At 49.5% G+C, this 26,267-nt stretch overlaps 1 protein-coding gene across 1 annotated transcript in view; it reads left to right on the top strand.

Moving 5' to 3' along the window:
• The first annotated feature begins 304 nt into the window (after positions 1-304).
• LOC122370947 (blood vessel epicardial substance-like) overlaps positions 305-26,267 on the top strand; it is a 47,905-nt gene continuing 21,942 nt past the window's right edge. Inside the window, exon 1 of the mRNA XM_043346937.1 lies at positions 305-489. The gene's annotated coding sequence lies outside the window, so the exon portion shown is untranslated. The remainder of the gene's footprint in view (positions 490-26,267) is intronic.

The following is a 26,267-nucleotide window of genomic DNA, read 5'->3' as shown; positions in this document are numbered from 1 at the left end:
TTTCGTCACCGCCCTCCTGTGTCCCCATCCATCACGTGTCCTGTTCCCTCCTGTTCGGTGTCGACACTAACCTCTGTGTCTCTATCTGACACGATGTCCTGTCCGGTCCCCGACACACGCACACGCCTGTCCCCACGCCCCGCCCCGCCCCTCAGCTCGTCACCGGAGGCGCAGGCAGCATCGCCTCCAGGCTCGCGGCGGTACATATTCCTCCCGGCGCCGCTCCCACACCTCTTCAGTCACGACCCGCCGCTCGCGTCGGACCGACGGCGGCGGTCGGTCGTCGTCGGCGCCGACGTTACGCAGTCGTGGTCGACGCGAGCCGGCGATCGAAGCACTCCGTCGGGGCGGCAGGTGCGGGCCGCGAGAGGAGCCAGTGAGACGCGCACGCCGAGCGCCGTGCAGAGAGTGAACTGGGCGTGGCGTGGTTGAGAGTGGGAGCGCCGCACCGGCCGACCAGCTAGCTCAGGAGCCCGCCGCCGCCGTCAGGTGAGTTAGCCACTGCGATTGCCATCAGGTGGGTGTGCCAGCCGCGCCTCCGGGCCAGTTGGATCGAGATGGCACGACGCCAGACCCAAGGTAGGCCGCATGGCACCCCGACACCGCCTGCCCGCTCGAAACATCGCGACTGCCCCCGGCGGCGGTATGGCCAAGTCGTGTCGCCAGCCTGGAATGGCACCCATGACGCCCATTAGGTGTCGAGAGGTTCCGAGAACTGTGTGAGAGAGGAGGGAGTTTCATGGAATCCACAGACACAAAGACACAAAGAGACGGCGGAGAACCGAGACGAGGTGGCCTGCATGTTGCAAGGTGGTACAACGGCTGTGTGAGAGGTCGAGTCAACAACGCGTGTGATTGTGGGATTTACCTATAGGTAAGAGCGAGAGTGAAACAAAGAGGGAGAGAAAGAGAGAGGAGGGAGGGGAAGAGAGAGAGAGAGAGAGAGAGAGAGAGAGAGAGAGAGAGAGAGAGAGAGAGAGAGAGAGAGAGAGAGAGAGAGAGAGAGAGAGAGAGATTCCAGGCAGCACTTCCCCTTTTCTGGATAGGTCATCGCATGTCATCGTATGTGGCGCTAAGTGTTCGCGAGTGCTCAAACAATTTACATTTTTCTTGTTCTTGTCGTTAGGCTATGATCGCACTCGAGGATGACGTGTCATATAAATTATGAGCTCCTTGACAAAGGAAGTCTCCTTTGTCTCACTATCAGCGTCAGAGCTATCCTTTTCCGGCTGGTGTCTGGAGCTGGCTGTGGCCGCTTTGTTCTCAGCACTTAACGGTACTGGACGCTCTATAGGACGCCTGTTGAGCAGCGTCTTTTATTTTGGTTAAATAGTCAGCGAATATTCTACATTATGCAACAGTTGAAGGCAGAAGCTGAGGGATATCTGAGTCTGCATATCTGTGTAGGCATTTATTCTGTTTGCGTTAAAGTCTCAGTTTATATAATTATTCATAAAATATCCAATGAACCTACGTTTTATAGGTACCATTACCGACAATTCAGTGGTTAGTCGCTTAGCATAGACCTCTGTATATACGCTTAGGTAGGTATACCATTTGATAGATACTGGATACCGTCTATATGTAATCGGTAAGCTTTGCGCCGATTAAAGTTTATCTGTTTCACCGGCGAGAGGAGCCCGGTGACCATATGATGTCTGGACAGGAATTTAATTCAACGGTTTTGCGCGTGATCGTCTGCTAATCAATTGTTGCTTCAGGTATGAACTCGAAGCTGTCCTAGATAATGCAATTAAATGTGTTTATTATGTACGGCCTATTATTAGAATGGTAAACACTCTTGTTCATGCTCAGCGGCTTTACTGACCAATTAGTATAATGTTTTATATAGCGGATGCCGCGATCGGAGCATCTCATGTGCACTATGTTTTCGCCCATTCAGCTGATCACGGAGGTGTTCGGCTGACTGTGGGCGGGGAGTCTGGATTGAGAGCTCAAGGAGTGGGGTCGTGCTCCTGGCTCTGTTAAAATGTAACTTGAAGCTAAATACAATGTAATGTTCTTCACTTTTGATTATGTCGATTCACCTTCAGTAAACACGGGTTTACATTTGGTGGCAGCGGTGGGATCGACTTAGTCGAAATGAAGCTTGGAGCCCGAACCGACGTCCTCGGCTTTCGCGGCCTCAAGATGAAGCTGACTGTTTGAAATCTTCGGAGCAGCTATCGTCAGTTCAAGATGTCTGCTGTTGGTTTTCCGGCTCTGCAACACTCTGACGAGTTGTCAGTTAGCCGGTAAGGTCGGTCGACTTCGCCTTTTGTCCCGACTGAAGACTGCGACATGTTGGCCGCTGCACAGCGACTGTCCAGCTGTGCCGTCTGTTCCCGCTAGCGCCTAGCACTGAGCTCCGCTTCTTGAGCTGTGCTACGGTCGACCCTCGGTCCACTTGGCTTTGGAAGTGTCGACTGAGCGCCGTTGCTGCAACACGTTTATTCAGCAAGTTGATCGCAAGATGGACCAGTTACGAGCCGTCATGGAGATTGGCAGTGCCGGCGGATTGTATTTCTGAAAGGGTGGGCAAGATATCGTGGGGGCCTCCTGGCGAAAAGGGGCCTTTTGTGTATAGGGGCCTCCTAGATCTGATGAGTGAACGAACGGAGGGGTAAACGTGTATCACCGAAGTAAACCAACTAGCATAATCTGCTCTACAAGCATATTTTTTCCGCCAGCCAATTCAACGAAAACAAAGTTCAAAATTGTAGTCAACGGCGTGTTTAGAATATCGCGAAGGAAGGGGGGGCAAAGGTTATGAGGGCGCCACCTCACCCAAGGAGGGCGCCGTACGGTGGCGAGATAAAAAAAAAATCCTTAACGATCGCTGAGGAGGGGGAGGGGCGTTTTTTACCACGCCACCAGTTTTTTTTGCGTATGTAAGGAAAGCGGCGACGCGCAGTGCTGCGAAACTTGGTATCGGGTTAACCCGCGCCGGGCCGGGGGGGGGGTGTTTGAACAACCCCCCTGCGGTTTTTCGCAGATATCTCACAAAAACGGCGGCGCGGAGCGCCGCCGTTTTTGGCACACCTATTTGTGCATCTTTTCCGCACATGTTGTGAAATTTTCAGGCCCAGGTCACCTTAGGTCAGGTCACCAGGTCACGCCAAGTGACCTCACCTCAGAAAAAATAAGAATGCTCGTCATAGCTACACCGATTGATCGATTACCTTGAAACTTTCAGCGATTGATTAGAGCAACATTATCTATAAAATGTATATCTCGGAATTTTGATATCGGTGACCTAAGGTCAGGTCAATTTGGCGACCTCTCCATTATAAGTCAATGGGTGAAAATTGAAAAGCGTCTGTTTTGCACGAACGCTATTCTAGACACTCTCAAACATCGAAATGTAGGTAAAATGGACACACTGAACCGGAAAATGGCAACTGTGACCCCTCGTTATGTCCCCGAGGCCGGTCAGGTCATGACCTTGACCTGAGGTCAAATTTTCAAGTTGACCTTTCAAGCCAAAATTATAGTTCATTCGACGCGTCTCGACCAGAGGAACACGATGGTGTGCAAAAGTAATGTCATGGCTCTTTTGAGTCAAAAGTAATTGCCGAAAAAACGTTTTTCGTAAAAGCGGCTATTTTTGGAGTTTTCGCCCTCTGGAGGCTAAACCGTTGACCTGAGGTCAAATCTGAGAACATTACTCAGAAAGGTCTGTAAAAGGGTAAAAGGGCTATCGAATGCGCTTTTCCGCGGCGCTGTAGCTCTATCGGTTCCCGAGATAGCCGTTGGCAGTTTCCAAAATGTTGAAATAGTGAACATTTGACCTTTGGTGACCTCTGGTGACCTGACCTTTGACCTGACCCAAAAAATGACTGAAGTGTTTTCGTCCTTATTTTGGACGTTCTTTTGATTGCCGCTTACCGCGTGTCGCTACGTGGCCCGGGAGCCGAGTTAGAAGGGGGGTGTTCAGACACCTCCCCTCCCTGCCCGGCGCGCGGAATCTCAGAGCACCGGCCCGGCGCGGGTTAATATCACACGCGACAAAAAGGTTGCAAGCGATTGGCATGTGGGTACCAAATTTCTTTCGACCATACGTTCTTTAAATACCGCGCCGAAGTCCCGTAGAATTGTCAAAAAACAACCTTTTTCTGCTTCTTAGGCACACCTGTTATGCATTCACCATTCGAAGCTTTTCTTGTCCCTTAACCCGCGCCCTGCTGGGGGGGGGGGGTGTTTGAACACCCCCCCTTGTGGTTTTTCGCGAATATCTCAAAAACGGCGGCGCGGAGCGCCGCCGTTTTTGGTACACCTTATCATACATCAATTCTACACATGTTGTGAAAATTTCAGACCAAGGTCATTCAAGGTCAGGTCACCAGGTCACTTGAAGTGACCTCACCTCATAAAAAGTTTCAATGTCTGTCATAGCTACACCGAGTGACCGATCGCTTTGAAACTTTCAGCGATTGCTAAGAGCAATAGCATGTACAAAATGTATATCTCAGAATTTTGATATCGATGACCTAAGGTCAGGTCAATTTTGCGACCTCCCCATTATAAGTCAATGGGAGAAAATTGAAATGCGCCTCTTTTGGACGAAAGACATTATAAACACTCCCAAACACTGAATTACAAGTGGTTTAGACACACTGAACATGAAAATGGTGTCCGTGACCCCTGTTTATGCCCTGAGGTCATCTTAGGTCACGAATGGTATCTAACAGTTTTTCGCAAATTACTTTTGATAGAGGCATGCTAGAGCGATGAAAACGCCTTAGATGTGTTCAGCTCGACGATACGGATCGACTGATATGCAACATGACCCTTTCCGGTCAGGTCATGACCTTGACCTGAGGTCAAATTTTCAAGTTGACCTTTCAAGGTCAAGTTATAGTTCATTCGATGCGTCTTGACGAGAGGAACACGATGCCGGTAAAAGTAAGCTCGTACAAGGCTTGGGTCAAAAGTTATTGCAGAAAAACTGTTTCCGAAAAAAATCGGCTATTTTTGCAGTTTTTGCCCCCTGCAGGCAAAACCGTTGACGGTAGGTCAAATCTGAGAGAATTACTCAGAAAGGGCGTTAATAGGGCTATCGAATGCGCTTTTCCGCGGCGCTGTAGCTCTATTGGTTCCCGAGTTATGCGTTGGCTTCTTGGAAATTTTCGACATTCGACCTGGAAATCGGCGAAATTTTGCCTTCAATGACCTCTGGTGACCTGACCTTTGACCTGACCAAAAAATTGACCGAAGTGATTTCCTCATTATTTTTGACGCTCTTTCGAACGCCGCCTTCCGCGTATCGCTACGTGGCCCAGGAGCCGAGTTAGAAGGGGGGGGTGTTCAAACACCCCCCCCAGCAGGGCGTGGAAATCCAGGACCCCCAGCAGGGCGCGGGTTAAGCAAAGTTAGTGGGACAAAAATAAAGGTTGGTGGAGACGTTCTGCCCATGGGTGACGGTGTAGAAAAAGTTTATTGGTGACGGCATCCACACCAAATCACCGTATCGAATCGACACCGGAGCAAGAGATGCGAAAGCATGCAAGCTCACAGCGAGAATGCAGCAGCATAGCAGCAACAATCCTCAGAAACACCAGTCATGGTTGTAAAATCAATCAGTTAAGACCAAGACGGGTTTCATCCATGTTAGAGCGTAAATAGCTTTGGTAGGTATATATAGGAGTCGGCATTAATTCAAAGTGTGTCAACCATAAGGGGCTTTTACACCTTAGGAGGGGTGATTTGCGGTCTGGGTGTGTACTTGTGATGAGTTGTGAGCTTTTGTACCATTTTGATTTTGTATTATAGGAAGCTAGCACTGACGAAGATATATTCGAAACGCGTTTGCAAATGCTTTCTTTAATACAGTACCTTTATATTTAAAAAAGTTTCACTTATCTACTCATACATTTGGTAGGTATACTTCCTTCATTGTGCTGAATACACGTTCCATTGTATCAGTTTTCCCAGGCAATGCATCACATTGTGCAAGAGAACGGCTATGCTGGGAAACATACTTAAGCTTACGAGTAGATAAATGATAGGAGGGCAGCGATCAACGGAGGTCGCCAATAGGTAGATGGGCTGTGATCGGCAGGATAGTGCCAAATGCCAATGGTTGGGAGGGCGGAGATCATCAGGAGAGCGCTAAATAGGTATGTAGTAGGGCCCCCGATCAACATTTAACAGGAGGTCGCCAAAAGGTAGGAGAGCCCCGATCAACATTCGACAGGAAGGCACCAATAGGTAGGCTTGGGTTGCGAACATCGGGAGGGCTCCAATGGGTAGAAGGGCGGCGAATGACAGGAAAACAGAAACACCAATAGTTAGAGGGCGTTTTTCCCAAGACGGTGATGTTGAATAGGACGTCGTCTGTGAGGAGGAAGGACGCCGATCAACAGGAGGGCGCTTGTGATCAGAAGGGCGGTAATCAACAAGACGGCGCCAATAGGTAGGAGGATGGCTATCAAGAAAAGGACGCCAATGTGTGGAAGGACGGCAATCAACATGAAGACGCCAAAGGGTAGGAGAGCCCCGATCAACATTCGCCAGGATAGCACTAATAGTAGTAGGTTGGCGAGCAGCAGGAGGGCGCCAATATATGTATGAGGCCGTTTATTAAGAAGTGGGCGCTAATAGGTAGGATGACCACGTCATCAACATTTAACAGGAGGGCGCCAATGTAGGAGGGCCCCGAACAACGTGAGGGCGTCAATGATCAGAAGGGCGATGACCAGCAAGAGGACGCCAATAGATACGAGGATGGCAGAAGGTCGGGACACCGATACCAAACCAAATACCAACAATGATCATGTGAAAATACCGAAACCGAACCGACTTGGGAATATGAGGAAAATACCAACTTTTTACCAAATTCACAACCTCTTTTTCATTAGTGAGGATTCATGGTACCAACAAAATACCAAATAAATCAGCCTTGAAATATCAAATACCAAGATGGTATCGGTTCGGTATCGGTATACCAAGAAGTTGGTATCCGATTGACATATCTAACATGGAGGGCCTCCCATGTGCACGGGGGCCTCCTGCATACGTTTAGTTCCTCATCCGTTCAGGAGACCTCCTCTGTACTCGGAAGGGCCTCCTCTGTACACTACGCGCCTCCCGTGTACGTGGAGGGCCTCCTATGTGCAAGGGGCCTCCTTTGTATCCGTCACGCCTCCGCTTTAGATGGAGGGCCTCCCTGTGCACGTGGGCCTCCTGCGTACCTACGTTTCGTTTCTCCCCCGTTCAAGGGGGAGAAACTCTGTACTCGGAAGCAGGGCAGCGGAGTCGGAGTCGGAGTCGGAGTCGGAGTCGGTCGGAGTCGACAGTTGTGACCGGAGTCGGAGTCGGAGTCGGAGTCGATATTGGAAACCCCAGCCGGAGTCGGAGTCGGAGTCACCGAAAATCTGTCGACTCCGCAGCCCTGTCAGGTGTGCGGAGTCGGAGTCGGGAGTTGGAGTCGATCGGAGTCGACATTTCTGCCCGGAGTCGGAGTCGGAGTCGGAGTTGGTTTTTGAAAGCCGGAGTCGGAGTCGGAGTCGCCGTAAATCTATCGACTCCGCAGCCCTGCTCGGAAGGGCCCTCCTCTGTATACTACGCGTTTTCTATATGCATGGAGGGTCTCCCATGTGCACGGGGGCCTCCTGCGTATGTTTCGTTTCTCCTCCGTTCAGGGGCCTCCTCTGTACTCGGAAGCGCCTCCTCTATATACTACGCGCCTTGAAGCCTTCTCTGTGCATGGAGGGCCTCCCATGTGGACTTTTTGTCCTCCCAGCTAGCCGTGAGGCTATAGCCGAGGTCCCATGTGGACGTGAGCCTCTTCTGTATCCGACACGCTTCCGCTTTAGATAGAGGGCCTCCCATGTGCACGGGGCCTCCTGCGTACGTTTAGTTCCTCATCCGTTCAGGGGGCCTCCTCTGTACTCGGAAGGGCCTCCTCTGTATACTACGTGCCTCCTCTGTACATGGAGGGCCTCCCATGTGCAAGGGGCCTCCTTTGTATCCGACACTCCTCCGCTTTAGATGGAGGGCCTCCCTGTGCACGTGGGCCTCCTTCGTACTCGGAAGGGCCTCCTCTGTATACTACGGTTTGTCTATGTGTATGGAAGGCCTCCCATGTGCACGGGGGCCTCCTGCGCACGATTAGTTCCTCATCTGTTCAGGGGGCCTCCTCTGTGCTAGGAAGGGCCTCCTCTGTACACGGAGGACCTCCCATTTGCACAGGGGCCTCCTACGTACACATAGTTCCTCCTCCGTTTCTGGGAGGGCCTCTCTTTGCAGGGACTGGGAAGTGGGAGGGTCTTCTGTCACGACAGAGCCTCATCTTAAATTGCAAAGTAACCCTGAGGGAACCTTCTTTTGCATGAAAGTGCCTTTTTTTGCACGGAAGCCTTTAGCCTCTTTCAAGCATGGCTGCCCCCCCCCCAAAAAAAAAACGGAATAGAGGGCCTGCGGCCCTCTATTCCGAGCAAAGGGCCTCCACCCAGAACAGGGTGGGCAAAAAGATAGTTTTGCCCACCCTGAGATTTTTCAGGGTGGGCAGATGCCCACCCTGCCCCCCGGAATCCGCCGCCCCTGGAGATTGGTCAGCCAAGGGCTATCGAAGCAAGAGGAGCCTAGTCTTGGGCTGCGCCGTTTTCCTTGCTTCTTCAATCTTCGTGGTACCGGCTACCTGCCGTCTCAGCTGTGATGGAGGTGACGTCCGTGAGGAGGCTGAGAGACAGCGATCAGTGCGCAGTGGCCTGCGGTGATCTCGGCCCAGCCGTCGCGCTGCTGCGGCCTGCGAGCTCAGTGTGCAGTGTTCAGTGATTTGGTGCGCGAGTGGTGAGCGAGTGACGAGTCGGCACCGCCATAGCGATTGGCGTCCGACCTCCTCGCTGCTGGTGATCGGCACCAGCCGGCCGTATCGCCCACCGCGACTCGGCTCGTAGCTCTGCCCAGCTCTGCGGCCCGTTGGCGCTGCACTGCACCGCGTCAGCTGATTCGAGGATCAGCAGGCAAGGCACCGGATGGAGAGGACTGGCCGTCACTGCACTCACGGTACTGTGCCTGGGGAACTGGGATTTCGGGGTCGGTGAACTGTGTTTTGAGTGTTTGACAATGAACAATTCAGTAGTGGTGTCAGAGCAATGTGCGAAAAATCAAAGTGAATACGCAATGGAAATGGTGTTAGAGATCACTGTAAAGCTAGGTCAGGTTTGGCTAACCAGTTAATGAGGTACCTAAGCAGGAATTTAAAATGAGTTCTTTTATTGTACCGGCACCCCGTTTCGGTGGGAAGGGCTCATTGTCCCGTTTTCGTGAGGATTTTCAAACGTTTGGTCGGCTTCAGGGCTGGGATGAGAACCAGCAGCTGGCTTTTCTGCCACTGACCCTAGAAGGCATTGCACGGGATGCTTATGATGCTCTGAGCTCGAGTCAGAAGGGATCTCTCGACAGCGTTTTCAATGGTTTGCGGGAAACGTTCACAGTGGGGACCTCAATCGACGCGCACATTCGTCTGACCGAGTTAAAGTATGACCCCGCCGAGTCTCTGGACGAGTTCCTTGTGCGGTTTAAGTCTCTGGTAAGGCGCTCCTTCCCAGATCAGCCGACTGATGGTCTGCTTTTTAACTACTTTCTGTCAGCCGTCCCCGAGAAATATCGCTCAGAGATTGTGATGGCGGGAATTACTGATTTCCCGGCCGCCGTGCAAAAGGTGAGCAATATCCGCAGCGCTGAGGTGCTGCGAAGCGCGTCAGTGCGTCAGGTAGAGGTGCAGGCGCCGATGTTGCGCCTGATACTCGATCGCATCGAGCAGCTCGAGCGGCGTCTGGACGGCCCCGGACGCCCCGAGCGGACCGGACGGCGCCGCGGGTCGCAGCCGTCCCGGTCAAACGAGGCACCGGCGCGCGCCTGCTGGGCCTGTGGTGGTGCTGATCACGTGCGGTCCCGATGCCGTTTTCGTGATAGCACCTGCCACTCGTGTGGTAAGAAGGGACACCTGGCAGCCGTGTGCCAAGCTCCGTCGGGAAACGCCGACCGGGGCCCAGGTCAAAGCCCGAGGCCGGGTCCCGCGGCACCTCCCGAACAGTAAGTGATGCTGGTGACAGCGTACAGCTCAACCCAGATATGACCTTCCCGGCTAGGATCTGTGGGGTTGAGTGTAACTGTTTGTTGGATACGGGCTCGACGATTAGCATTATCAATAAGGCAGTGTTTGATGCTTTACCGAACGCCACTTTGAGCATGACAGCGACACGGGCGCGGACGGCCGCGCAGGAACAGTTGCCTCTCCTAGGGAGAACTGTCCTTTCCGTTCAGATAGGTCGCGTACAAAAGACTGTTCCCTTTTATGTGTCAGATGTGATTGATGTGCCCTGCCTGTTTGGCATTGATTTCCTTCAGCACGTGCAACCCTGTGTAATAGATCTGCAGCGGAAATGCCTGAGCTTTGTGCCGTCGGAGGCAGTTCGATCTGTTTCAGCGGAGGCAGTGACTGTAGGAACCGTGGTTCTGGGCAAAGATATTACCGTTCCACCCGGTAGTGAGACGGTGGTTCGTGGGTTTTCTCATAATTGCGACTACAGGGGCTCTGCTCTGATTGAACCTTCATGGGATAAACCGGGATTAGAGGTTGTGAGAAGCATAGTGGAAGTGTCTGGCACGAGCGTTCCATTAGTATTGCGAAACAACTCTGATCGTTTTGTTACTGTACCCAAGCACGCTGAGCTGGCTCAGTTAGAGGTAGGATTTTCAGAGGAGCCTAAAGTAAAAGAGTCTGAGCTTAAAGAGTCTGTGAACTTGGAAGAATTAGCGAACTTAGAGGGAGTAGATATAACGTCATCACAGAGAGCTGCCCTTTTTCGCGTCCTTAAAAAGTACGAGTCAATGTTCGATGGTCACGTGGGCCACACCACTCTGGTGGAGCACCGAATCGATACGGGTGACAGCCCTCCGATCAGACAGGCCCCACGTAGAATTCCGCCGCACCTCAAAGAGGAGGTGAAGGCTCAGCTAGACGAGTTAGTCAGACAGGGGATCCTAGAGGAGTCAGAGGGCACGTGGGCGTCGCCAATTTGCGTGGTTCGCAAGAAGGACGGGTCGGCGAGGATAGTGGCCGATTTACGTCGATTGAACTCAGTGTCTCGAGTCCCCGCCTATCCGATAGCCAGAATTGATGACACGTTAGACGCGCTGTCGGGATCGTCGCTATTTTGTACCCTTGATATGAACTCGGCTTACCATCAGATGTCAATTGCACCGGAGGATAGAGAAAAGGCAACGATCGTGACACCTTTCTCGTGTCTGCAGTACACACGAGTTTGTTTTGGTCTCGCAGGAGCGCCAGCGAGCTGTGCTCGTCTGCTGAACATAGTGTTAGGGGATATTGCACCGGAAAAATGTGTGAGTTACTTTGATGACATCATTGTGCATGGGTCAACCTTTCAGAGTGTTCTGGAGTCACTGGATTGTGTTTTGAGTCGTCTCATGGATGCAGGGTTGACTTTGAACTTGAAAAAGTGTCAGTTTTTCCGGAAAAAGGTCACCTATCTGGGACATGAAGTGTCAGGGGAGGGTATCAAGGCCGATCCTGTCAAGGTAGAGAAGGTGCGTGACTGGCCTGTGCCCAGATCAGCCAAGGAGATGTCCAGTTTTCTTGGGCTAGCTTCGTACTTTAGACGGTACATTAAGAACTTTGCGGATATTGCAGCGCCGCTGTTCCGCCTCACGATTAAGGATCAAAAGTTTGAATGGTCGGACAGCGCTCAAATTGCTTTTGATTCATTGAAAAAGGCCTTATGCGAGTCACCAGTGCTTGCGTTTCCGCGTTTTGATTCAGAGGCAGGTCCATTCATTTTGGAGACGGACGCCAGTGGAGAGTGTATGGGAGCCGTTTTGCTACAGGTGCAGAATGGTGTCGAGCGTCCAGTCGCTTACGGCAGCCAGACGCTGTCAAAGTCTCAAAGGAATTATTCTACTACGAAGCGTGAGCTATTAGCATGTGTTCATTTTGTGCAACATTTTAACCACTATCTTCAGGGAGCGAGATTTCAATTACGTACTGATCACAGTAGCCTGCAATGGCTATTGAAATTTTAAGAACCCCACCGGCATGCTAGCCAGGTGGTTTGAAGTTTTGGGAAATTACCAATTTGACATTTCCTATCGCCCGGGGGCCACTAATACAGCAGCTGATGGTCTGAGCCGGCGCCCCGAGAGCACAGCTGACGCAGGCGTGCAGACTGAGGGAGCGTGGTGCCATCAGATCAATGCGAGTCTGTGGTCCACCAGTTTCATGAAAGACGAGCAAGGTAAGGACGCAACAATTTCAGAGATCGTGAAGCATCTTTCCTCAGGACAGCGTCCACATCGCCGCAGTGTCGACAGGTCCTTGCGTCCCCTGCTGAGGCAGTGGTCCAGACTGACCCTTCTTGACGGTGTCCTGTACCGGAAGTACCGCAGGAGGGCGAGAGATGAGTTTCAGCTGCAGCTGGTGATTCCGCGATCTCTCGTGACCGGTGTGCTGACGTCACTGCACAGCGGCCCGACCGCCGGTCACCCCGGACCGGACAGGTTACACGCAGCAGTGACCCGACGCTTCTTCTGGGTGGGAATGTTGACAGACGTCAAGGAGTTCTGCAAGCGCTGTGAGCGGTGTTCATCCAGAAGTCAGCCGGTGCCGAGACCGAGAGCCGCGCTGGGTGAACTGCATGCTTCTGAGCCGTTCGAGACGGTAGCGATTGATTTCTTGACTAACCTGCCAGTGACGCCGAGTGGTCATAAGCATTTGTTGGTGGTGATCGATCACTTCACTCGCTGGTGTGAGGTGTTCCCGCTGAAGGATATGACGGCCACCACAGTAGCGTCCACTTTGGTAAGCGAATTCTTTTCCAGGTACGGGTGCCCGAGAAAGCTCCATTCCGATTGTGCCGCCAATTTCACGGGGCAGGTGATTGCCGAGATGTGTCGTCTTTTCGGCATCGAGAAGACAAAGATAAGTGCCTATCATCCAGAGGGTGACGGTAAGGTCGAGAGGATGATGAGGACTCTGCTCGACATGCTTTCGAAGTATCTCGACGCCAATCACGATCAGTGGGACGAGCACCTCCCATTGTTGATGCTGGGGTACAGATCGCTCGAGCACAGTGCGCTGGGCTACAGTCCGTATTTTCTCATGTTCGGTAAAGAGCCGCGCCTGCCTGTGGAGGCTGAGCTCCAGGTTCCAGTCGCGAGCAAACTCAGACCGTCACTGAATACGTAGATAAGCTACGCGAGTCTTTGAGAATTGCACACAAGCATGCGCTACAAGTATCTGACGCTTCACATGGGAAAAACAAACGGTTCTACGAAAAACGAATGAATGAGTTTGAATACAAAGAGGGAGATTTGGTATTTTTGCACAAAGCTGTGGTTCCGAAGGGACAATATTACAAGTTTGTGAGACCGTGGAAGGCTGCGATGATTGTAGCAAAGGTAGGGGACTTGAACTATCGTATCAAGGTCACGGGCTCCAGGAAAACATTACTGGTTCACCATAATCGTTTGAAGCCGCGAACTGAGCCGATAGTTACCCCACCTGTGCCAGAGGTCACTGAGAGTCAGGATGGGGCTGGTGCTGATGCTGCGTCACCGGTGACACGCGCTCAGACCACGCCGCCAGCAGAGATTGAGATAGAGTCGGTCTCCGTGGACAGTGGGTCAGCGGATGGCCCGGCTAGTGTCACAGCCTGGGCACGATTGCCCATCATCGGCACAGCTGTGCAAGGTAAGGAGCCAGCGATTGAGGAGCAATCGTCCGGCACAGCTCAGAGGGCGGTGCCGACACCCGAGTGTCCGCCGGTACCCCCGCGGTCTGAGGTACCGCCGCCGGTGCCAGCCAGACGGTCAGAGCGACGGACTCGACCGCCTGATCGCTTTGTTCCAGGCTTGTAGATAGCCTGATTAACATGAATGCTTCAAAAGGCAAGAGGTAAGAGGTGCGCTCAAATTAACGTAAAATCAGTCGCCCTGATTTTCCTTTTAACTAGCTCAGCAGACAATCGGTTGGCTCCTGGCGCCGGAGTGCGACAGATTTGTTTAACTCTTTATGGAAAGAGAGTGTGCGCGTCGAGCTAGATTCGGTCAATCTCTGGGGACGTTTTCTGATTGACATGTCAATGTCATTAAACTCAGTTTGAGTAGGAGCCCTCTAGCAGCCTGTCAGAGCATCATGGCATGGGATGTAAATAGCATGGTCTGGTTAGCCTGTGTTTGGGATGGGACCCAGGGTACCCATTGCCATCATTGACGGTTAGCCATACCTGTTCAGCTAAATAGTTGATAAGTGAGCGATGCTGTGCGATGACGTGTTTGTGTTTTTCGTTGTTGCTGACTGCCAGTCAAAGTCAGCCGGATGCTGCCAGGCATCATCTAGCGACCACGGTGTTATGGTGTCGCGTGGCGCGTGCTGCAACTGCTGATGTTATCACATGAGTATGAGTGTTTCTAGATGTAAGTGCACGCCTTTCATTCAAAGGAGGGAGAAGTGTAATCGGTAAGCTTTGCGCCGATTAAAGTTTATCTGTTTCACCGGCGAGAGGAGCCCGGTGACCATATGATGTCTGGACAGGAATTTAATTCAACGGTTTTGCGCGTGATCGTCTGCTAATCAATTGTTGCTTCAGGTATGAACTCGAAGCTGTCCTAGATAATGCAATTAAATGTGTTTATTATGTACGGCATATTATTAGAATGGTAAACACTCTTGTTCATGCTCAGCGGCTTTACTGACCAATTAGTATAATGTTTTATATAGCGGATGCCGCGATCGGAGCATCTCATGTGCACTATGTTTTCGCCCATTCAGCTGATCACGGAGGTGTTCGGCTGACTGTGGGCGGGGAGTCTGGATTGAGAGCTCAAGGAGTGGGGTCGTGCTCCTGGCTCTGTTAAAATGTAACTTGAAGCTAAATACAATGTAATGTTCTTCACTTTTGATTATGTCGATTCACCTTCAGTAAACACGGGTTTACATATATGTAACTGCTGAAGAATAGTTTTAAACTGCTCTTCCTATCATACATATAAGCATTGCCTCAATTTAAATGTTTTGTCATCATAAAGAAGATATACATACGAATATGAAATAAGCATATAATGAAAATATATAAATGACCAAAGCATTTCCACCTCTTCTCCCACCTCCTACATAAGCTCCTAATTATCTTCCTCCATTATGAGCAGATTAACGCGCTTTCTGGGGAGTTTCTGTGAATAGTGTTCTATGAATGGGAAATGGATCCTATTTATCACGTTATCTCAGCCCCTAAGAAGGTCACCTGGGGTCAAGGGGTCAATAACTGCCTTCCTGATATACATCGGCATGCGGTGCTCTAAACTGTATTCATAAATCGTGCCAATGTTCACAGACACTTAAAAAGTTTTTTTTTAGAATTCGTTTACTTTAGTGACTTAAGATCACTATAAATAGCATTTGGTTCACCGAGCGTCATGCAGGGGCTGGCCGATCTAGCCATGAACGCATGAAGCATGCCAAGGAAAGCTCTTAGTTAAATGCTCGGACTGAGTTTCGGCGGTACGGAAATGTCTCGAAGTAGATTGAGTCTGTCAGTGTGGTGCTGCAATCACTCGGAAGAGACAGTCGATTGGAGTGACATCTAAATTTGGCGTCTATTCCCGGCACCTACATGAGTTCGTACTTAGCTCTGCATCCCAACATAACATGTTGAACTCCGGTTACACCAGCCGAAATGAAAATGGGATAGTTTTGTCGAACCTGTTAAAGCTATCCATGCTATTACTTTCAAAGGGTAATGTTTTCTTTGAAACTGGCAACCGCCCTTTTCTAGGTAACGCATGATATTGATCTTCCTTTGTGTGTGTGTGTGTGTGTTTTTTTTTTTTATTCTGTAGTACTTTTTTCTGTACTGAGACATACTTTTGTAAAGCACTTCTTACGTTTTTTGCTGCGGTATAAATAAAATGTTGGAAACCATAGCTATTTTTCCATGAGATGTGATGAGTATTTTACGTCATGTAAGTACCGTCTCTCGGCGGCTCGTCTATCACAGAGTGTATTGGGAGGTTGGCCCCGATTGACCCGATTGATACCATCAGGAGACGATTGCTACTGATTGTCTCATATCGCCGACCTCTGAGACTTTGAAGAACGCAGTCGGCTCAACATTGCACAGTGGGCGATCCGGCCGGTGTAGCCTCGCGAAACCTATCGGCATTCATAACATCCATGTTTTTGAAGCTAGAACCACAATATTTAGGAGCAGCCTTCTTGAATATCCAATGAGCATATGTTTTAAATAAGGACTATCTCTTATAGGATTTGTGCTCTGTGGCGAGCTTGCAATTTGCCTAACTGCTGCTCGAATAACGCATGAATACTTTTGAGGGTAGGTCGAAATTTATGACGAAATGAGCTGGGTAGGACATTGAAATGGTGTGTACCTCCATAGAAAATTGTTTCCAAACCAATTTTTTATTCAAACGATTATGCCCTACCAATTTATACATATCATGACACAGCGTAAATCTCGCCCGGCAAGGCCCCATTTCATAACGTGACCCAAGCAGCGGATTTGGTTTTTGGTAAATAACTTCGCAAAAAATGGCCGCAGAACCACGATTTTGACATCGTCGTGTTCGCCTTGCTCAGGCGCGTCGAATGGTATACTTTTGTTCAGGTGAGGCCACCGTAAGGTCAACCTGACCTTGACCTCGAGTCAAGGTCAGGTCAGAGGTCTTCAAATCACGAAGTTGGTCGAAGGAGGTCATGTCGCATATCATTCGATTCGGCAGGTCTTCCGGAGCCCATTGGTGACCTTGTCGACTCTCTAGCTCAACTTGATCGGGAGTTATTGACGAAAAACTCGTATGACCCTAGTGACGTCATAAATGACGTCATGCAAGGTCAACAATGCAAAAATGCAGCATCAGATCTTGCAAGGAGTGCATGAAGTAACGATTCCATGTACTTGAGACAATTGAATGTCATTCCTGGCGCCAAAATAACAGTTTTTATATTTCCCCATTGACTTATAGGTGAGGTCACGTGACCTACCTGACTTTATGTGACATTTAGGAAAAATCTGAGATATACAAGTTGTAAGACCTCTGAAGGACAATAAGTCCTGCAAGTCTCACCTCCCTGTGAAAGTTACTCTGGCACTGAGAGCGTTGCAAGTTTGCGACATCTGAGGATCGTGCAGAGGTTCATTTATGACGTCATAGGTCAGTGATCTGACCTGACTTGAAAGTGCGGTTGGTGTCACAAGATGCTGCGTGCATCAAAGGTCAGGTATGCCAGGTTGCAGCTCTCTATTGCCTGGGTGTTTTGAGCTATCGCGAAAACACCCTTTGGGGCATTTACCACTTGTGCTCAAGTGCACCAAGCCACGGCCAACCCTTAGAAGAAAAAAGTGTCTGGATGCTAGGGCTGCAAGTGGCTGCAAATTTTCACTGGCTCCCCTAATAGATAATGTCTTAGTGCATGCGATACAGCATTATTTTCAGTTCATCCTCGTAAAACTTTTTTTGCTGGGCTTGTTTAATTCATTGAACGTAATGTTCAGTGGTAGAAAAAAATATAAAAAGTTAACCTGATTATAACACATTTTGAACTGATTTTGTCTATTTTCTTTCTATGGCGGAATCGTCTAAACAGCTAAATTTCACTTTCCATGCAAAATGGATGCTCAACACCTAGCAATTTCATCGTTCCGCAAAATATTCAAAGAGCGTAAACATCGGCTGTGATTATCCTCCTTATGAAGTGTTACGGAGCGCTGTCTTTAACGATACTTTTGTCCACGAAAAAATGTCTCCTGAGCCATGCAAATGCACTAATCGTAATCTTTGATGAATTTTCTGTCGACTTGTATGCGTTGTTTTCCAATTTTCGGAAAGAAGTGTCTTTGAGGTTTCGCGAGGCTAGACCGGCCCGATCGCCTACCGTGCATTGGTTAAAATACGACTCCTCAGAACATCTCTCTGTAGAGAGACGTTCAAGTATTCTACAGCAGTGAGATTAGCAGCATGGTTCTTTCAGATCACACGAAGAAAGAAAGAAAGAAAAAGAGAGAAGAGAGAAGAGAGAGAGAGAGAGAGAGAGAGAGAGAGAGAGAGAGAGAGAGAGAGAGAGAGAGAGAGAGAGAGAGAGAGAGAGAGAGAGAGAGAGAGAGAGAGAGAGAGAGAGAGAGAGAGAGAGAGAGAGAGAGAGCACAAAAAGTAACGATCATTGATCATAGTGTGATGAAAATCGATTGGGTCTAATGAAAAGTCAGCTTTTCCTGGAAGTTCCCGGAAGATTAATAATCCCGGTACACGTATCTCATCTCTGACTCTGCCCGACGACGTCTCCACGACCTAGGATCGACCAAACCTTTGCAGGCCCGGCCGGAGGGCTGCACGTGCATACTCGTGAGGGACAGGTACACGCCTCCGGGGCAGTCTCACTGCACCTTGTAAATGCTATGTAGAGGGAGTTTAACGGATGCGTCTCATTGCAAGCGAAACACTTTTGGTGCTTGCTTCTCAAGCACCACAGCACGCGTTTTATAGCACTATGGCTGTCCGTGAGAATCTTCTATATAGGGACGTTTGCTGCCTGGAGGCCGCTCCGGGCGTGTCTAACTACCTCCGGCCGTGTCGCACTACTGGCTGGGGACCTTTCTTTCTCTCTCTGAGCACCTCGTCTGATGGTGACGCGGACAGATGTATCGGCACGGCGCGGACCGATCCGTGCTGCTGCCGCTGGCACGCGCCGTTACCCGCAGTGAGGCTCGGGAGCGGTAATTGTATGTGTGCGGTATGCGACGGTCGGCGACGGTGCAGCGTCGGCGGCGACGCGTGATTGGACCATCGGCGGGCGACCGGCCGTCGATGAGCGCTATCGATCGACGTCCTATCGGCGCGCCTCATCTGGCGTCCGTTTACCGCCTCAGGGCTCCCCAGGTCACTGGGTGTCGAAGGGCTCCCAGGTCACTGGAGCCGTCTGAGGGCTCCCCAGGTCACTGGGTGTTGAAGGGCTCCCAGGTCACTGGAGCCGCCTGAGGGCTCACAAGGTCCCTGTTTACCGCCTGACGGCTCCCCAGGTCACCGAAGCCGCCTGAGGGCTCACTAGGTCACCAGAGCCCGTCGGAGGGATCCCCAGGTCACTGGAGCCGCCTTAGGGTTTACCAGGTCACTAGATGCTACCCGAGGGCTCTTCAGGTCGCCGTTTACCGCCTGAGGACTCACCAGGTCACTGAAGACTGTCTAGAGGGCTCCCAGGTCACTGAAGTTCGAATAAGGGCTCTCAGGCCACCGGGACCGCCTGAGGGCTCACCAGGTCACTGGAGCCGCCATATGACTCCCCAGGTCACTGGAGCTGCCTGAGGGCTCACCAGGTCACTGGAGACTGTCCGAGGGCTCCCAGATCACTGGAGTTCGAATAAGGGCTCCCAGGTCACTGTAGAGGCTTCCTAAGGGCCCCGTAATGCAACAGAGGTTCCCTGGGGTCTCTGGGTCAACGGAAGTCCTCTGAAGGCCCTCGAGTCAGCAGAGGTTCCCCGACGGACCTCTGGGTTAATGGAAGTCTTCTGATGGGCATCGGGTTACCTGAAGCTGCCTGAGGGATCCCAGGTCAACAGAGTCAGCATGAGGACTTTGAAATAAAGGGCATTCCGGTCATTGCAGTCCTCCTAAAAGCTACAGGTCACCAGAGTCGTCCGAAGACCATCAAATAATGAGAGCGGTGTTTCAGATCATCATGCCACTGTAAAACAATTAAATGCAGCCCACGCTTTTGCTGCTCATTGAAGACGTTAGAAATTAAAATTACTAAGCGAATGTCGGTTTCACTACTCTCATCGAAGTGATTTGATACTTGGAAGCACCCATGGGTGTAATGGAAAAATCACGTTTAATCTTTCTACCAGTAAAACGCCTTTTGGGCGAAGAACGAGCGAGCGAGATAGTGAGCCCTGCACGTGCGGAAGGGCGATAGGGTGCTTCCAACGGGCTTAAAGCACCCTTCTAACCGGTCGCTAGCGGTGTGCCAAATGTGAACGCAATCGACCCAGCCGTTCCTGAGATCTGGAAGCGGCATTCTGCACGTGCGCACGTGCAAACGGGGTCCAAAGTGACTTTTGCACGGCACCCTACTAACCGGTCCCCAACCGTGTACCAAATTTGAGCGCAATCGGCCCAGCCGTTCTCGATAACTGGAAACGCCCCCTGCACGTGCGCACGTGCAGTAGCACCCTAACCGCAACACATGGGAATGCATTGCCTGGTGGGTGCCTACCTGTATGCCAAGTTTCAGCGAAATCGCCCCAGTAATTACCGAGTTACTGAAATGGGAACCAATTTGGCACCTCTTATTGTTGTATTTTGCACGTGCAGTGGGGGTCACTCACATAGATGAAGAGTATCCGACCTTTGGTAGAAGGGATGCAGCTACCCTATAAAAATGACCGCAAGACAATCGCTCAAGCCGCTGCTGAGATATGGGCCTCTCAAAATCATTACTTTTGCAAAACTGCTTGAACACCCTTGACTTTTCACGTGGCACGTGCCACGGCGGTCACTGAGATGTATCAAAAGTAGTCAATTACGGGGTAGAAGGGATGGGGCTACCCAGCAAAAAAGACCGCAGGCCATTCGGTCCAGCGGTTGCTGAGATATAAACCTCTCAAAAGCGTTACAGGCCGGGCCGGGCCGGACCGCTCATACTGAGATTTTTCCGTTATATTGAAAAGACTTCGCTTCGCTCGCTGCGCTCGCTCGCTCGTAATCAGGTTATAGCTGATAGCTGATGGTCCCACCGCGTTTGTCATTGACTTAGGTGATTAGCCTGGATTTCTCCTATTCAAGTGGATGATGAGCCTGGATCTCTCCCTGAACTCAAGACCAGGAGAAGAAGGATGTTCGTTTGGATTTTGTTGCGTTTAGGACCTTCCTGACTTTTTCCATTCACCTGCCCCCCCCTTCATGGTCACTGTTTTAGTGTCTGTTCCAAGGCTATTGAACTCAGACCTCTTTTACGCACGTCAAAGGTCCTCAGTGCCGATCTCCCTCTATTCTTCACGTGGAGGATATTCCGGACCATTTGGGACCTGGGGACCACTCAAAAGAACTAACAAGACGGGTCAAATTCGCTAAGCCTATTTACTGCCCGATCGTTACCTGGCGACAGGCACTTCTACCGACCGCTGAGTGTTCGGGGCCGCTGTAAAAGACCTGCCCAGTATCAGATGGTATATTCGACTGCTTCTTTGTTCGACGCTAGCCTGCCAAGCAGCAATGTTCGTACCACGAACAATGGAAAAAAGCCGGCACGATCCAACATTATTCCGAGGGCGTCCGTGTGCCACAGCTCCCCAGCGTTTACCATTCCTCAGGGGAAGAGGAAGTCTTCCTTGTCTTTATCCTCCTTCCATAGAAGAGACTAGCAGACGAAGCTAAAAATATAGCTAGAAATACCGAGCATTGATTTCTCATTTTACCTGCTAAGTATCTTAATTGCGTATCATCGAAGGGATACATTACCCCGAAAATATTGAAGTACAATGCGAATAACTCTTTTAAATATGCTTAGGATTACATAATAATGTTGTTTGCATGAGTACTCGACTTAATTCACTTTTTTCCATTACCAAGGTATCCAATCCAACTACCTTTGTGCTATTGGAACTGGAAGCAAATAAAACAGATTTAAATATACCAGAGGATATTATGTTGACGCATATATTCTGCAGGGACAGCTCACATGTGTCGAGAACCAAAATCGAATCGAACCTGAGAACCAAAATATAATTAGCAAGATCGTATGTCGAGCATATATTCTGCAGGAACAGCTCACATGTGTCGAGAATCAAAATCTAATCTGACAAGCTTGTGAAATATACCAATACAAGTAAGCTCTCCTGGCCATTCTATATCATTTTCGCCTGTCATCTCGATTGCGTTACGTGACCCAGACGGTCAAAAAGTCTCTTGATTTGCTGTCTCATCCACATTCGGTAAAACATGCTGTAACTGCAAGGCTGAGCGGTAACTGAGCTTGGAATTCTACTCTCCAGTATGTAAACTGCCTGGTGACGCTAAATCAAACAAACCCGATCGGCGCTGTCGACAGAATAGCTTTGTTCTTTTAGTGGATGCCATTTCATGCTGACTGTACAACATGGTGTTCAATTTCCAGCCTTTGTAAACAGCAACAGAAAAAGTTACTTCGATTCTAGCTTTACGTGTGATCCAATGACTCTGCTTAACAGCTGTCTGCCTCCTGATCTGTTTTCTGTGAGTTTCTCGGTGTTTCCTCGACCTCTTTCGCGGCCGGAAGGATATTACGTCAGCGGATATTTATATCTGGCTGCTGCGCACTACCTCCTGCCTCGGACAGGGGCATCGTTACGCCGTTCGAGGGTCTCACTAGAGCGTCAGCGACGGCCGTCTGGCGCAGTCGCCTCCACCCCGGCTGCCGCACCCGTGTAATCGATTTAGCCGCGCCGAAGCCGGAGTCGCCCCAGTCGATTTAGCTGGTGCCGCTGAAGCCGGAGCCGCTCGTTGCCTGACGACCTGTGGCTGTGGGGCTGTCCGGTGTTCCCGTTCCCCCGTCTGGTCGAGCCCTGCGGCACGGGTGACATATCGTCGTCCGGTAATAGAGGGCTTATCCTCGGCGGTGCAACGGCAGCCGTCAGACAAAGGCGACGGGAAAATGGCGCATTCCGACACCGCTGAAATGGGACAATATGCACCTCCTGAGACAAATGACATAAGCTGACAGTGCTGGGACCAAGTGACGCACTCGACTGATCTTACTATCCAAAGGCCAACAATGGTTGGAAGTGCACGCAGGCCAGAAAAAATAAAACCGAAACTTCATAATTCCATGTAGGTATGTAGGTAATTGTGCAATGTGCACTTACATAGTGAACTGTCTACCCGAATAACATGCCCAGGAGTAGGGCATGCCAGGGTGGCATACGGTATTTAAAACATGGGGAATGTTGAGGGTATCTCGTAAATGTGATTGATTAGAGCTGTTTTGGTTTAACTAATTTACATGTGTTGGTGAAATGCTATTTCGAACCGTAAACACTAGTTGCGCTAACCATTCTGTAATAATGTAGACGGATCGAATACATTGTGTCCAATGAAAATGTATTTGTCCAATGAAATACAACTCCTTCGGCTTATTCAATATTCCACATCAGCCTTATTTGCTACTAACTGCGGCGCTTAGCTGTAGGCGTAAGAGATTGACGTTAAACTTCGTCGGACTTAGAAGCCCCATTACGAAACAGTCAACATTTTTCTCGGCACATAGCTCGCCGGGCAGCCACAATCGCTCAAGCAGGTCGTTTGCATAATCTCCGGGAGAAGAGTTCTGGGCGAACCTCTGGAATATTGACGGCGTAGTTTTACTCCGAACTGGGCTGAATATCAAATGGAGACCAAGTTCAAATAATGATCACCTCTTTAACATGCGTTTATGGTTTTCTGAAAAGTATTAATCAAATGAGAAGAGGATATGAACTGAAATTTTATAGCGTCATGTCGGTATGTTTTGCAAGTGTGCCTTCTACTTACTCCCCTTTCTTAGCTACAGCTTTGACACGCTTCCGCTGCCAGAAGCGACAGACTGCAGTGCCGCTGTCGTTGTCTGTCACCGGTCAGCAACCGTTGCCAAACGCGCCGCGCGGTTAACTAATGGCTCGACAGCCGGATCACATCAGTTAATACTGACACGAGTTACGGAGTCGTGTGTCACCGTCGAGGATAAGAAAGATAGCAGCATGTTGCCTGTTTATCAAACCATGGGCTGACATGAACTGAACATTTGCACTGACCGAAAGACCCTATATGTACACAAACCACACAATACGGCAAGGAAACAACATAAGGCAATAATGACCATGTGGTAGTAGGGACTACATTCCTGAAGGAATGGCGAACTAGCCGAGACAAACGCTTCAGATCAGGGCGGTGTACAATAGCCGTTTTCACGACGGGCTATCCGGCGAATGCACCTGATTTGACCAAATCTGCACCTAATCTCTTTTACAGCAAATGTCTTCATTTTAAGAATTTATTTCAGTGTTTTAATCGATGATGCTCTCTGAAAATATGACAAAGCAGGCATGTAAGCAATTAGTGCAAACCTAGCTGATAGCTGCTAAGAGACACAATGAATCTGATTTGACCAAATCTGCACCTAATCTGTACCAGATGTGCACCAAATGTGTACCAGATGGCCGTCGTGAAAACGGCTAATATCTATTTTATTGAACATCGTCCAGTGGTCATCTGGACATGGCTGGTATTCCTATTTGAAGCTTTCCGAAGAGGAAATGAAGTCCTCTCGCCTCCTATGCCGGCTATTACAGCCACTGGCTATATCTATAATAGCACATTAGTTCTGCTATGGCCTCCTATATGTCCGATTGGAACCTGATTTCATGCGTGATGGCCTCCAAACGAATAGTTATACCATGCAATAACTGGTCTGTATGGAGTCATTTCACTTTGCTAATTGACATATTTCTAGGGTAACTGAAGTTCAGCTCTGATGTGATGCTTTCTTTATTCGAATGTTCGGACCTCACCAGTTTTTATACAATATTTGGTTTGATTTCCTTTGCTCTGTTCCTTATACGAAGAAACCAGCTCCCAGTTGGTATAAACAATAAAGTATTGAATCCCTGCAGCAACACATAGCAGATACGTCAACAAAGACAGCTATTCCACTTCTTCTTTAATAATTCGTACCAATAACAAAACAACCTGGAACTAAGGCCTAAAATCAGGCCCCTGTGGTACTGCGTAGGTCAAGTGCATTTATGATGTGTAAATTGTTATCATATATGGACCATATCATATAGGATATATAGTGGCATAGACCTCTGTATACCTCTGACCTGACCTCTGACATAGACCTCTGGTGTACAGAGGTCTATGGTAGTGGTCTATGATAGGACACATCTGTTAACTGTATTATTATATGCAAAGTGTTATTACTTTATATGAAATCTACCGTCGGTGTAATGAGCTCTACAACTATTAATGAAATGACAACTAGCACCTATTTAGGTCACGCTAAGTGAACTGCCAGAACGCATCATGAAATTCATCCACTCGTGCAAATGAGCCTGTTTGCCATTTCAGTGCGGCGAGATAGTTAGCACCGTATTTTAGTTATTGTTAGTAATTAATAAAACCATTATTGGGGCAGATAAGACTTAACCCGGCGGCCGCTGGGCCTCCGCGCCACCCGCCGGCCGCTGGGGGGGGGGGGGCATAAAGTTGCCCCCCCCCTTTACTTCTGCGACGATATCGTCGCAACGCGAAGAGATAGAGAAGCGAAACTTTGCACACATCTTCCTGAATACCTAGCCGAGGTTGTGTCCAAATTTGGTGTCGATCCCATTTGAAATGACGTCACAGTGACGTCATAAGTGAAATTATAGATTTGCGACTCTCATATTCCTCACGATACATCAGATATATGGGACCGAATATAAAGGGTCAATTATTGGTCAGAAACTAGATGGAAGTGTAGTTAGATATTTTAGGGTGACGGCAGGTGCTGTCTAGTTCATTTACAGTTGAGTTTCATGCTCAGCGTCATCAGAAACGGTCCATATCGGAAAACGACAAAACTTTATGACGTCACTGTGACGTCATCTTAGGTGCTACAACCACCAAACTTTTCTTAAACATTGCCTAGGTATTCATTTGAAGCTATGCCAAGTTTCACTTTCGTAGCCCATCAGGTTTCGGAGATATTTCACAAAACGTAAAGGGGGGGCAACTTTATGCCCCCCCCCCCAGCGGCTCGTGGGTTAAAATCTAACTATCACATGCCTCTTTATTCTTGAAAGGATCTTTTGCTGTCATTTTGAACATTTTCGAGGGCATGTATTCAGCAATGTGTGCACAATGACATGACTTCTCAATTCCTTAAAGGGACCCTCCCATCTTAAAAAAATTTTATGAATTGGCATGAAAGTGATGTCGCTCGGTTCAGAAAGAGCGAAAACGAATATCTACCCAAATTTCACCGAAAAATATTCACCGGTTTTCAAGATATTAGACTTTTACTTTTGTTTACTTTTTTGGGATCTCCGCTGTTTCTAGCGACTTTATTTTAGAAGTGCGGCGTTTGCGGCAGATGTTGCGCGCAAATAGCATATACCACCGCGTGCTACAAAACGTTTTAGTCAAACATTTAAAAGTCGTTAGATATCTGCGCTGACGTCACACATTCAGAGGGGTATTCCTAAGCATTAGCCCCTCTGAATCAAAATGCTGCAATT

Source organism: Amphibalanus amphitrite, unplaced genomic scaffold (assembly GCF_019059575.1).
Source record: "Amphibalanus amphitrite isolate SeventyFive unplaced genomic scaffold, NRLGWU_Aamphi_draft 001188F_arrow, whole genome shotgun sequence".
Lineage (NCBI taxonomy): Eukaryota > Metazoa > Arthropoda > Thecostraca > Balanomorpha > Balanidae > Amphibalanus > Amphibalanus amphitrite.
This window is presented reverse-complemented; position numbering and strand designations above follow the sequence as displayed.